Consider the following 10,944-nt stretch of genomic DNA (forward strand, 5'->3'; position numbering starts at 1 on the left):
AACAGCAAACTCAAAATGGGAAGCATTCAAGAAACTAATCTTGGTTGCTACCAGGCTTTACATACCAACTAAGAAATATTGTTCAAGGTTTAGGCCTAAATGGTTGTCAGATGGACTAATGAGACATGTGGCAGAGAAGAAAATGCATGGGATACATACAAATTAATGGGTGACATGGAAGCCTATGATAGATATAAGTTGGTCTGTAACCAAGTCACAAAGGAGATTAGGCAGGCAAAGGCAGACTACGAAAAATCCTTGGCAAAGGATGCAAAGAAAAACAGAAAGGAGTTCTTTACATACTTGAACTCGAGAAGGAAAGGGATGAATCAGATTGGTCCACTGGATATTGATGGTTCAACAGTTGAGGATCCTGCTCAGGTGGCTAACAATCTAAACGAGTATTTTGCATCTACATTCACGCATGAGGAGTTATTCAGGAAGGAGAATGATGTAGGTAAAGTAAACATTGGCAGTGAGCTGGATGATTTTGTAATAACTGAGAGGAAAGTGGAGGAGAGATTGTTGAGGATAAACATAAAAAAGGCACCTGGGGTGGATGGGATCTATCCAGTTATATTAAAGGAGGCAACAAAGGAAGTATGCAAACCCCTAGCCATAATTATGAGAGCTTCTTTGGACTCAGGGGAGGTACCCATAGACTGGAGCTGTGCAAATGTAACCCCAATTCACAAAGGAGGATCAAAGGCTGACACAAGTAATTATAGACCTGTTAGTTTAACTTCTGTTCCAGGTAAATTAATGGAGGCACTGGTTAAAGAAGCACTGCAGAATCATCCAAACAAGAATTCAGTTATAGCTCAGACGCAGCATGGTTTTGTTAAGGGCAGGTCTTGCCTGACCAATTTGATTGGATACTATGATGTAGTCACAAAAGAACTGGATGCAGGGAATAACTTTGATATTATATATTTGGATCTTAGAAAGGCTTTTGATACTGTTGCACATGGAAGACTGCTGCACAAATTGGAGCAGTGTGGCATTGGTGGCAAATTGCTGCTATGGATAAGGGGATGTTTGAGTGGCAGAAGACAGAGAATGGTAATCAATGGACACTGCTCAACGTGGACTAATGTTATTAGTGGAGTTCCTCAAGGTTCAGTGTTGGGTCCATTGTTGTTTTCGGTGTTTATGAATGATATTGATGATGGGATATCAAGTTTAGTGTCTACGTTTGCAGATGATACAAAGGTTGGCAGGGTCGTTAAGGACACTACTGACGCTATGCTGCTGCAACAGGATCTGGAAAGGTTGAGCAGATGGGCTGAGAGGTGGCAAATGAAGTTTAACATTGACCTGCCACGAGTACTACATATGGGAAACAGTAACCCCAGAGCAACCTATCAACTCTGCGGTACTACACTGACAGTGGTGGAGAATGAAAAGGACCTGGGGGTAATTGTGCAGGCAGATATGAAGTTCTCTGAGCAGTGCAGACGAGCTGCAAGAGTAGCTCATGGTGTCTTGTCAATGATATACAGGAATTTTTCTAGCAGGGATAAGGAGGTGATTATTCCCTTGTACAAGGCAATGGTTAGGCCACATCTTGAGTACTGTATACAGGTCTGGAGGCCTCATATCAAGAAGGATGTAGAGCTGCTGGAACGGGTACAGAGAAGGGCAACAAGATTAGTAAATGGAACAAAGGGTTGCTCTTAGGAAGAAAGGCTTAAGTTTTGCAAATTACAGAGTCTGGAGGCTAGGCACCGGCGTGGTGATCTGATAGAGGTGTATAAGGCTTTGAATGGTTTGAGCATGCTCAATGCCAATGGGATTCTTCATCTTTCTCAGAATAATCACCTCAGAGGGCATAAATTCAAATTGAGGGAGGACGGATATCGGATAGATGTGCGGAAATTTGCCTTTGGCCAGCGGGTGGTTGGTTGGTGGAACCGACTTCCATCACTTGTTGTTGAAGTTGATAGCCTAAACAAATTTAAAGCTCAACTGGACAGGTATTTCGAACGAACGGAGGGGTGAAATGGGAGAGGGTTTTTTTTTTTTTTTTTGGCTGATGCTGAATAAGCTTGCTTTCTTGCATCATATGCCTCTACTAATGCTAATAATGCTAATGCTAATGCTAACCTTCAAAAATGTGCTTTAGTAAAATGCGAGGTGTTAATTGTGTATCTCGGCCTTTACGGTGTTATTTATTCAGTTGCTACACGCGCGCAGCTTTGTTTATGTGTATCAAGCGTGCCTCCTCGTTTTGTAATTATGCTTTATTCCCTAAAAATGAGTAAAATACTTAAAAGGTGTGAAAAGGAAGCGTTCTCTAAGACACTGCAGATTCAGAGAAAAAAAAAAACTGCAATATCGATAAAAAGAGGCGGACTGGATCAAAAATTCTTATCCGGGAAAATTTATAGTGGCCTCATACTACGGTTTATGACCAAAATCACACCGGCCTCCGGCCCACCGTGGTTTCCCCCGTAAGGCTTCTGTCCGCCTCTGTCGATAGAGAAAAAATATGAAATTGTGAAACGCTTTGAGCGAAATGAAAGGCCATGTGATATTGCACGTGCTATAGACCTAAATCAGGCAACGCCGAGAATTACAAAGAATGCAGAGAAAATAAAAACAACTCAGTGTAATTAAAATCCATTAGATTAAGACACAAGAATTGGAAGAGATGGAACGGCTGTTTGGATAGAAAATCAAACAAAAAGGAAGTTTGCTTAAGATAGAAGCAAAAGCATTAGCAATATTTTATTACGACTTACGTATTATAATTTATACTTACGTATTATAAAATACGTAAGTATTTTATTACGACTATTTTATTTAATATAATAAATTTTTTACGAATAAAATACGTATTTTATTCGTAAAAAATACTTTTTTAATATTAAAAAATACTAAAAATACTTTATTATAATATTTTTATTACGTATTATAATCGTTATAAAATACTTAACGTATTTTATAACGATTAAAATTACACGATTATTTATTGTTTGGTAATGTTTTGGTTCCAAATGTGTGTTCAATCTTGGGTGGTCGGCACCTAACCCTACTTTTCCCATAGGGGCTGTTGTTTATATTGCACGATTTTGCATTGCACTAGGGTTTCTAGGAAAACAACTATCGTGCTATACGAGGACAGACTGTACCTCTCGTGTTTGGGGTTTACATACGTATATCTGTGACAATTCCTTAAAAGTTGCCTAAGTTACTCTTTCTAACCAGTTCAAGATCGGTTTCTGTACTGTTCAAATTTTTAAATGCAAAACTTTTCAAAAAAAGCAAAAATAATTTCTGCGAGAGAGAAAGACTGTTATGTATTGAAAGGATAATGATGGGTAAGGAACGTGAAAAAGGTTGACTTTTTCATAGACATCGAAGGATATCACTGAAGTGCTGGTGTCAGCTAATCAGAGACAGGAAGAGACAAATAATATACAACTAAGTTCTGGATGTTACGAACTAGCTATGTAGCAGAGAACATACGATGATTGTGACAGAGGAAAAACATGTAATTTTTATAACTATCTTATGCTGTAGGTCAAAAACCAAGCAAAAAGAACTCAAGTCTGCTATCCGTAGTTCTGTTATGGAAAAATCAGCAGAATTTTCATATATACATTTATGAGTGGAATCATCATCTCATAATTTTATATGGCTTCGAGGTAATATCAGTTTGTATAATCACCGTCCTTCCAAAACCACACCGAGTGAAAAAGACCTGATTTCGAAACCCCTCGATAACACTAGAAACTCTAGTAATAGTAATAGTAATGGAGGCATGTACTGCAAGAAAGCAAGTGTATGAGCGTATGTTGCATCAGCCAAAAAAAAAAAAAAAAAAAAACAATTTCACTTCCATTCCCTCTAAAACATTGTCCAATTTCTCGTTGAATTTATTTAAACTGTCAACTTCCACAACGACAGATGGCAGTTTTTGCAAGCAATTAACCACCCTCTGGCTAAAAGCAAATTTCTGCATATCTATTCTACAACTCTCAATTTGAATTTATGCCCCCCCTACTCAAGTTCGTAATCTGAGCAAGCAGAAGAATCCCATAAGAATTCAGTGTGCTCAACCCATTCAAGGCTTTATACGCCTCAGTCAGATTACCTCGCAGGTGTCTAGTCTTCAGCCGCTGCAATTCGCCGAACTTAAGCATTTCTTGGTAAGAGGACCCCCTTTGTTTCGTCACCAATCTTGTTGCCGTTCTCTGTTCACGCTCAAGCCACACTATATCCTTCCAAATTTGAGGCCTCCACACCTGTACGCAGTGCTCAAGGCGTGGCCTGACCATTGCGTTATACAAAGGGATAATTACCTCCTTTTCCCTATTAGCAAAATTCCTATATATCTTTGAGAATAATCCATGACCTGCTCTGGAAGTCTGTCTGCCAGAGCAGGTCATGGAGTATTGTCAATCATATACAGTTATACTGCACAATTATTCCCACTCCCATGTACTAATGTTATTAGTGGAGGCCCTCAGGGCTCAGTGTTTGGTCCATTATTGTTTTCTGTATTCATAAATGATATTGATGATGGTATATCAAGCTTAATGTCGAAGTTTGCAGACGATGCAAAGGTAGGCAGGGTTGTCAAGGACACTACTGACACTATGCTGCTGCAACAGGATCTGGAAAGGTTGAGCAGATGGGCTGAGAGGTGGCAAATGAAGTTTAACATTGACAAATGCAAAGTACTACACATGGGAAACAGCAACCCTAGAGCAACGTATCAACTCTGTGGCACTATACTGACAGTGGTAGAGAATGAAAGGGACCTGGGGGTGGTTGGGCAGGCAGATATGAAGATCTCTGAGCGGTGCAGACGGGCTGCAAGAGTAGCTCATGGTGTATTGTCGATGATATATAGGAATTTTTCTAGCAGGGATAAGGAGGTGATTATTCCCTTGTATAAGGCAATGGTCAGGCCACACCTAGAGTACTGTATACAGGTCTGGAGGCCTCATTTCAAGAAGGATGTAGAGCTGCTGGAACGAGTACAGAGAAGGGCAAGAAGAAAAGTGAATGGAACAAAGGGGTGCTCTTACGAAGAAAGGCTTAAATTTTGCAAATTACAGTGTCCGGACACTAGGCACCAACGAGGTGATCTGATAGAGGTGTATAAAGCATTGAATGGTTTGAGCATGCTCAATGCTGATGGGATTCCTCGTCTCGTTCAGAATAATCACCTGGGAGGGCATAAATTCAAATTGAGGAAAGACAGATGTAGGATAGATGTGCGGAAATTTGCCTTTAGCCAGCGGGTGGTTGGTTGGTGGAACAGACTTCCATCCCTTGTAGTGGAAGTTGATAGCCTAAATAAGTTTAAGGCTCAGCTGGACAGGTATTTTGAACGAACAGAGGGGTGAAGTGGAAGTGGTTTTTTTTGTTTTTTTTTTGGCTGATGCTGCATAAGCTTGCTTTCTTGCATAAATGCCTCTACTAATGCTAATGCTAATGCTAATGTCTTTTTCATTTTCTACTGTCCTAAGTGTAGTATCACATAGTTTCTCTGGGGTTACGTCTACCCATATGCAGCAATTTTCATTTGGGAATCTTAAACTTCAGTTGCCACTTTTCAGCTCGTCTTCCCAAATTTTCTAGACCCTGCTACAGTAGCAACTGCCATTAACAACCCTGCCAAACCTTGTATCATCTGGAACCTTCGACATTAAGCCTGATATACCTTCACCAATGTCATTGATAAATATGTAAAACAACATTGGGATGAACACCGAAATGTGGGGTACTCCACTAATAACATTATTCCACAAAGAGCAGTGTCCATTATTTCCCACTCTCTGTCCCTTCCACTCAGCCACCCTTTTATCCATTGTAGCAACTTTTTCCTAATACCACACTGCTGCAGTTTGAATACTATGTTGTGCATAATATTCAATGCACAACAATGTCATAAACTTTCTTGAAATCCAAGTATATGACATGAAAATTATTTTTTGCATCCAGTTCCTTTGTAACTACATCGTAGTAGCCAATCAAATTTGTCAGACAACACTCTCCCTTAAGAAACCCATGCCGTGTCATAATTATAACTGCAGTCCTGCGAGATGATTCTGCAATGCATCTTTATCCTGTGACTCCATTATTTTCCCCGGAACGGAAGTTAAACTAACCGGTCTGTAATTACTTGTGTCACCCTTAGATTCCCCTTTGTGAATTGGGGATTCATTTGCAGAACTCCAGTCAGCGGGGACATTCCCTGAGTCTAAGGATACTCTCATAATTATGGCTAACGGTTTGCTTACTTCCTTTGCCGCTGTTTTAATTCAACTGGATATGTGCCAACCACCCAAGGTGCCTTTCTTATGTTTAACTTCAACTTTTCCTCCAGAGCGCTCTTAGTTATTACAAAATCATTAAGCATCCTGTTACAGTTTGATAAACTCCTGGTATTTTCCTCTTTAATAAATCTTCGTGTGAATGTAGATGCAAAATGCTCATTCAGATTATCAGCTATCTGAGCAGGATCGTGAATAGTCGAACCATTGATATTAGCATTAGCAGAGGCATATGATGCAAGAAAGCACTTATGCAGCATCAGCCAGAAAAAAAAAAAAAAAAAAAAACCGTACCACTTCACCCCTCCGTTCGTTCGAAATACCTGTCCTGCTAAGCCTTAAATTTATTTAGGCTATCAACTTCCACAACAAGGGATGAAAGTCTGTTCCACCAACCAACTACCCGCGTATCAAGTGGACCAATGTGATTCATCACCTTCCTTCTAGAGTTTATGTAAGCAAAGCAGTCCTTGCTGTGTCTCTTAGCATCCTTCGCTTGCATAATCTCCTTTGTGACTTGATTATAGACCAGCTTATATCTGCCATAGGCTTTTGTGTCTCTTGATAATTTTTATGCAGCCCATACATTTTTCTTCTCTGCCACGAGTCTTCTTGGTTCGTCTGACATCCATCTAGGCCTAAACGCTTAGTAGCTTCCATGGTTAGTTCCTTGAATTATTCCCAATTAGAATTTGCCGTTGGTTACTTTATCAGTTGGTCTCACTGTTTAGAATGGGCCTTTTTCTCAACGTGGCTGTGTTAGTTGTACTGAGGTAGATGTAGCATTTTTTTTTTTCTCTCCTGGAAACTCGTGTTAATCGTCTTGGAAACCGGCAAATTGACCACAGTCACATGCAGTTTGCAAATTCGCAGATATAATATAAATGCTACAATATGGTCTAAGTTTCTGATGCCCCTTATGTACAACAAACAAACAACAACTAATTTAATGTGAGCTGTAGAATGCACATCTGATTTTATTTTATTAGTAAAATCATAATGAATTAATTCATCGGTAGACTCCAAATACCGGATTATTTCTTTTGTGAGGGCGTTACATGCTAACATGGCGCTATATTTGTTTGCATTCTTTCGGAGAAAAGCAAGTTTTAGTGTAAAATTTTTCGTTTAGAATTTGTGCATAAAAATTTTTGCTGAAATTAATTCTGAGCTTTGTGTTTGTGGATAAGGCTTATATAAAAAAGTAATTGATAAAGGTGCTAATCTTTGAAATGTGAATGAAATTGAACTCTTTAATTAAACGTTACTTAGCTTATGTTATGCTTCTTTTTTAGGGTTATACGGTAAGTTTCTAAATACAAAACGGGTTGGAAACTGCTTAAAAAAATTGATCACGATTTCATAGTATGAAAACTCTTATAAACATAAACTCCAAACCCACGTTAGCTAAATTAATAATTTATCAGGTGTACGCAGATTATAATACTGAACTTTGCAATATCTCACCAGTGTTCGAAATTCCATTAGAGTTTTGCTTTGGAAAACATCGTTAAACATAGTATGCAAAGAATTCGTTGTTATGTTATTTAATTAATGTTTACTTCTTTACAAGCGAGAGAGAAAGACTGTTATGTATTGAAAGGTGGATCTTTGCGACAAGCAATCGGTGGATCTTTGCGACAAGCAATGCTAGACAAATGTAGATCCTCCCATTTATTTCTCTAATTACGGGTGGTTTGCCTTAGAGTGAATGCCGTCTTTCCATTGACTAAACCCGGTAGGTTTGCATTAGAGTACAGGTAGTTCCCGACTTTACGAGTTAATTCACTCCTATCGCGCGCTCGTAAAGCGAAAACTCCTAAAGCGGGAATTTATTTCCCATAGACCTAATGTTAAAAATAGGGTTTCCGTTATCAACAATGAAATTAGTTAGCTAATTAGTTCGTTTAAACGATTGATTTATTCAAAGAAATGAAAACGTTGCCTGTAAAATCAAGCAAATTATAATAATAGAGAAATTGTTTATGACTTACAAATGTTAAAGAATGTTAATTCTTCACTATCATCATCCACTAAATGCAGACTTGTTGCTCATTCGTTATTGGCACGGCACTGGTTTGTTTGTTGCACAAGGAGTCGCCTTCTTCAGAAATGCTTCAAGAGGGAAAAAAAAAAAAAAAATTGTAAACCCGGGAACTCGTAAAGTAGGAACTACCTGTACGTGGAAACACGGGGTTGCCATTTCTAAAGATTTTAAAGATGAAAGTGAATCCTGTCTTTTCGCTGGTTTAAAATCGGGAAACATGTTTTTCCCCTTGGTGCTGGTTTTAGATTGGAGAAACAGGTTTTAACCCCCTGGGGCTGGCTTGAAATTGTTTCCTAACTTTAAACCAGCACTTAGGGCAGAGAAACTCATTTTCCAATTTTAAACCAGTGCGAAGACAGAATTCATGCTGTCTTGGCATCTTTAGAAAAGGGTGCCCCGTGTTTCTGTATGTGCTAACCCAAACCTACCAAGGCACAGTCTAGTGCAGCAGTTCCCAACCGGTGGTTCACGAACACCTAATAAATTAATGCGAACCCCCTGGAACACGTTCGCAAACTCCTAGCAGTTCGTGAAAGTGTTTGGGGGGGGGGGTTCAAATTAAAAATTCTGTAATGGCGTCTGCTTAGATTTACATAATTATATTATTCTAAACTACAAAATATAACTAATAATAAACAGTGAGGTTAAATAAAATTAGCATTAGTAGAGGCATACGATGCAAGAAAGCAATAGGCCTATGCAGCATCAGCCAAAAAAAACCCCTCCCATTTCACCCCTCCATTTGTTCCAAATGCTGGTCGAGCTCATCCTTAAATTTATTTAGACTATTAGCTTCCACAACAAAAGATGGAAGCCTGTTCCACCAATCAACTACCTGCTGGCTAAAGGCAAATTTCCACACCTCTATTCTACAACTATCTTTCCTCAGTTTGAAACTGTGCTCCCTCAGGTTCTTAGTCTGAGCAGGAGGAAGAATCCCATCAGTATTCAGCTTGCTCAACCCATTCAAGGCCTTATACACCTCAGTAAGATCACCTCGCAGGTGCCTACTCTCCAGGTGCTGCAATTTGCACAACTTAAGTTTCTTGGTAAGAGCACCCTTTGTTGCCCTTCTTTGTACTCATTCTAGCAACTCTACATCCATCCTAAAATGAGGCCTCCAGACCTGTACACAGTACTGTAGGTGTGGCCTGACCATTGCCTTGCATAACTTAATAATCACCTCCCTGTCTCTGCTAGCAAAATTCCTATATATCATTGACAAGACTCCGTGACCTGCCCTTGGAGCCCATCTGCACTGCTCAGCAAACTTCATATTTGACTGCACAATTACCCCCAAGTCTTTTTCACTTTCCACTTCCCTGAGTGTAGTACCACACAGTTGGTATGTTTCTCTTTGGTTATTGCTACCCATATGCAGTACTTTGCATTTGTCAGTGTTAAACTTCGTTTGCTGCTTCTCAGCTCATTTTCCCAACTTATCTAGATCCAGTTGGAGTAGCATATACTGTCTTTATTGTCGTTAACAACCCTGCCAACCTTTGTATCATCTGCAAACTTGGATATTAAATCTGATATACCTTCATCAATATCATTGATAAATATGCAAAACAACAATGGGCCCAACACCGAACCCTGGGGAACTCCACTAATAGCATTTGTCCACGAAGAGCAGTGTCCATTGATTACCACTCGACCATCCCTTTATCCATTGTAGCAAATTATCCTTAATGCATACCTCTCCGATTTGTACAGCAGTCTTCCATGTGCCAGGGTTCAAGCCCCTGATTGCTGAATACGGTCTATCTGCCAACCCACACTGGACCAGCGTGGCAGATTATGGTCCATTTCCCTCAGCATGAATTGTTGAGGAGGCTTCCATTCTGCAGTGGGTTGATAATGGCTGCACTTTACCTGTTTTTTTTTTTTTTACCTTCCATGTTCAGCAGTATCAAAAGCTTTCATGAAATCCAAGTATATGATATTGACAAATATAAAGTACTACAAATGGGAAGCAGCAACCCCAGAGTGACATATCAACTCTGTGGTACTGCACTGACAGTGGTAGAGAACAAAAAGGACCTGGAGGTAATTGTGCAGGCAGATATGAAGTTTACTGAGCAGTGCAGATGGTCTGCAAGAGTAGCTCATAGTGTCTTGTCAATGATATACAGGAATTTTTCTAGCAGGGATAAGGAGGTGATTGTCCCCTTATATAAGGTAATGGTCAGGCCACACCTTGAGTACTGTACACAGGTTTGGAGGCCTCATTTTAAGAAGGATGTAGAGCTGCTGGAACAAGTACAGAGAAGGGCAACAAGATTAGTGAATGGAACAAAATGTTGCTCTTATGAAGAAAGGCTTAAATTTTGCAAATTACAGTGTCTAGAGACTAGGCACCTGCGAAGTGATCTGATTGAGGTATATAAAGCCTTGAATAGTTTGAGCATGCTCAATGCTGATGGAATTCTTACTCTTTCTCAGAATAATCATTTGAGAGGGCATAAATTCAAATTGAGGAAAGACAGATGTAGGATAGATGTGCGGTAGTTTGCCTTTAGCCAGTGGTTGGTTGGTGGAACAGACTTCAATCCTTTGTTGTGGAAGTTGATAGCCTAAATAAATTTAAGGCTGAGCTGGACAGGT

Source organism: Mastigoproctus giganteus, chromosome 1 (genome assembly GCF_048544385.1).
Source record: "Mastigoproctus giganteus isolate SK-2022 chromosome 1, ASM4854438v1, whole genome shotgun sequence".
NCBI lineage: Eukaryota > Metazoa > Arthropoda > Arachnida > Uropygi > Thelyphonidae > Mastigoproctus > Mastigoproctus giganteus.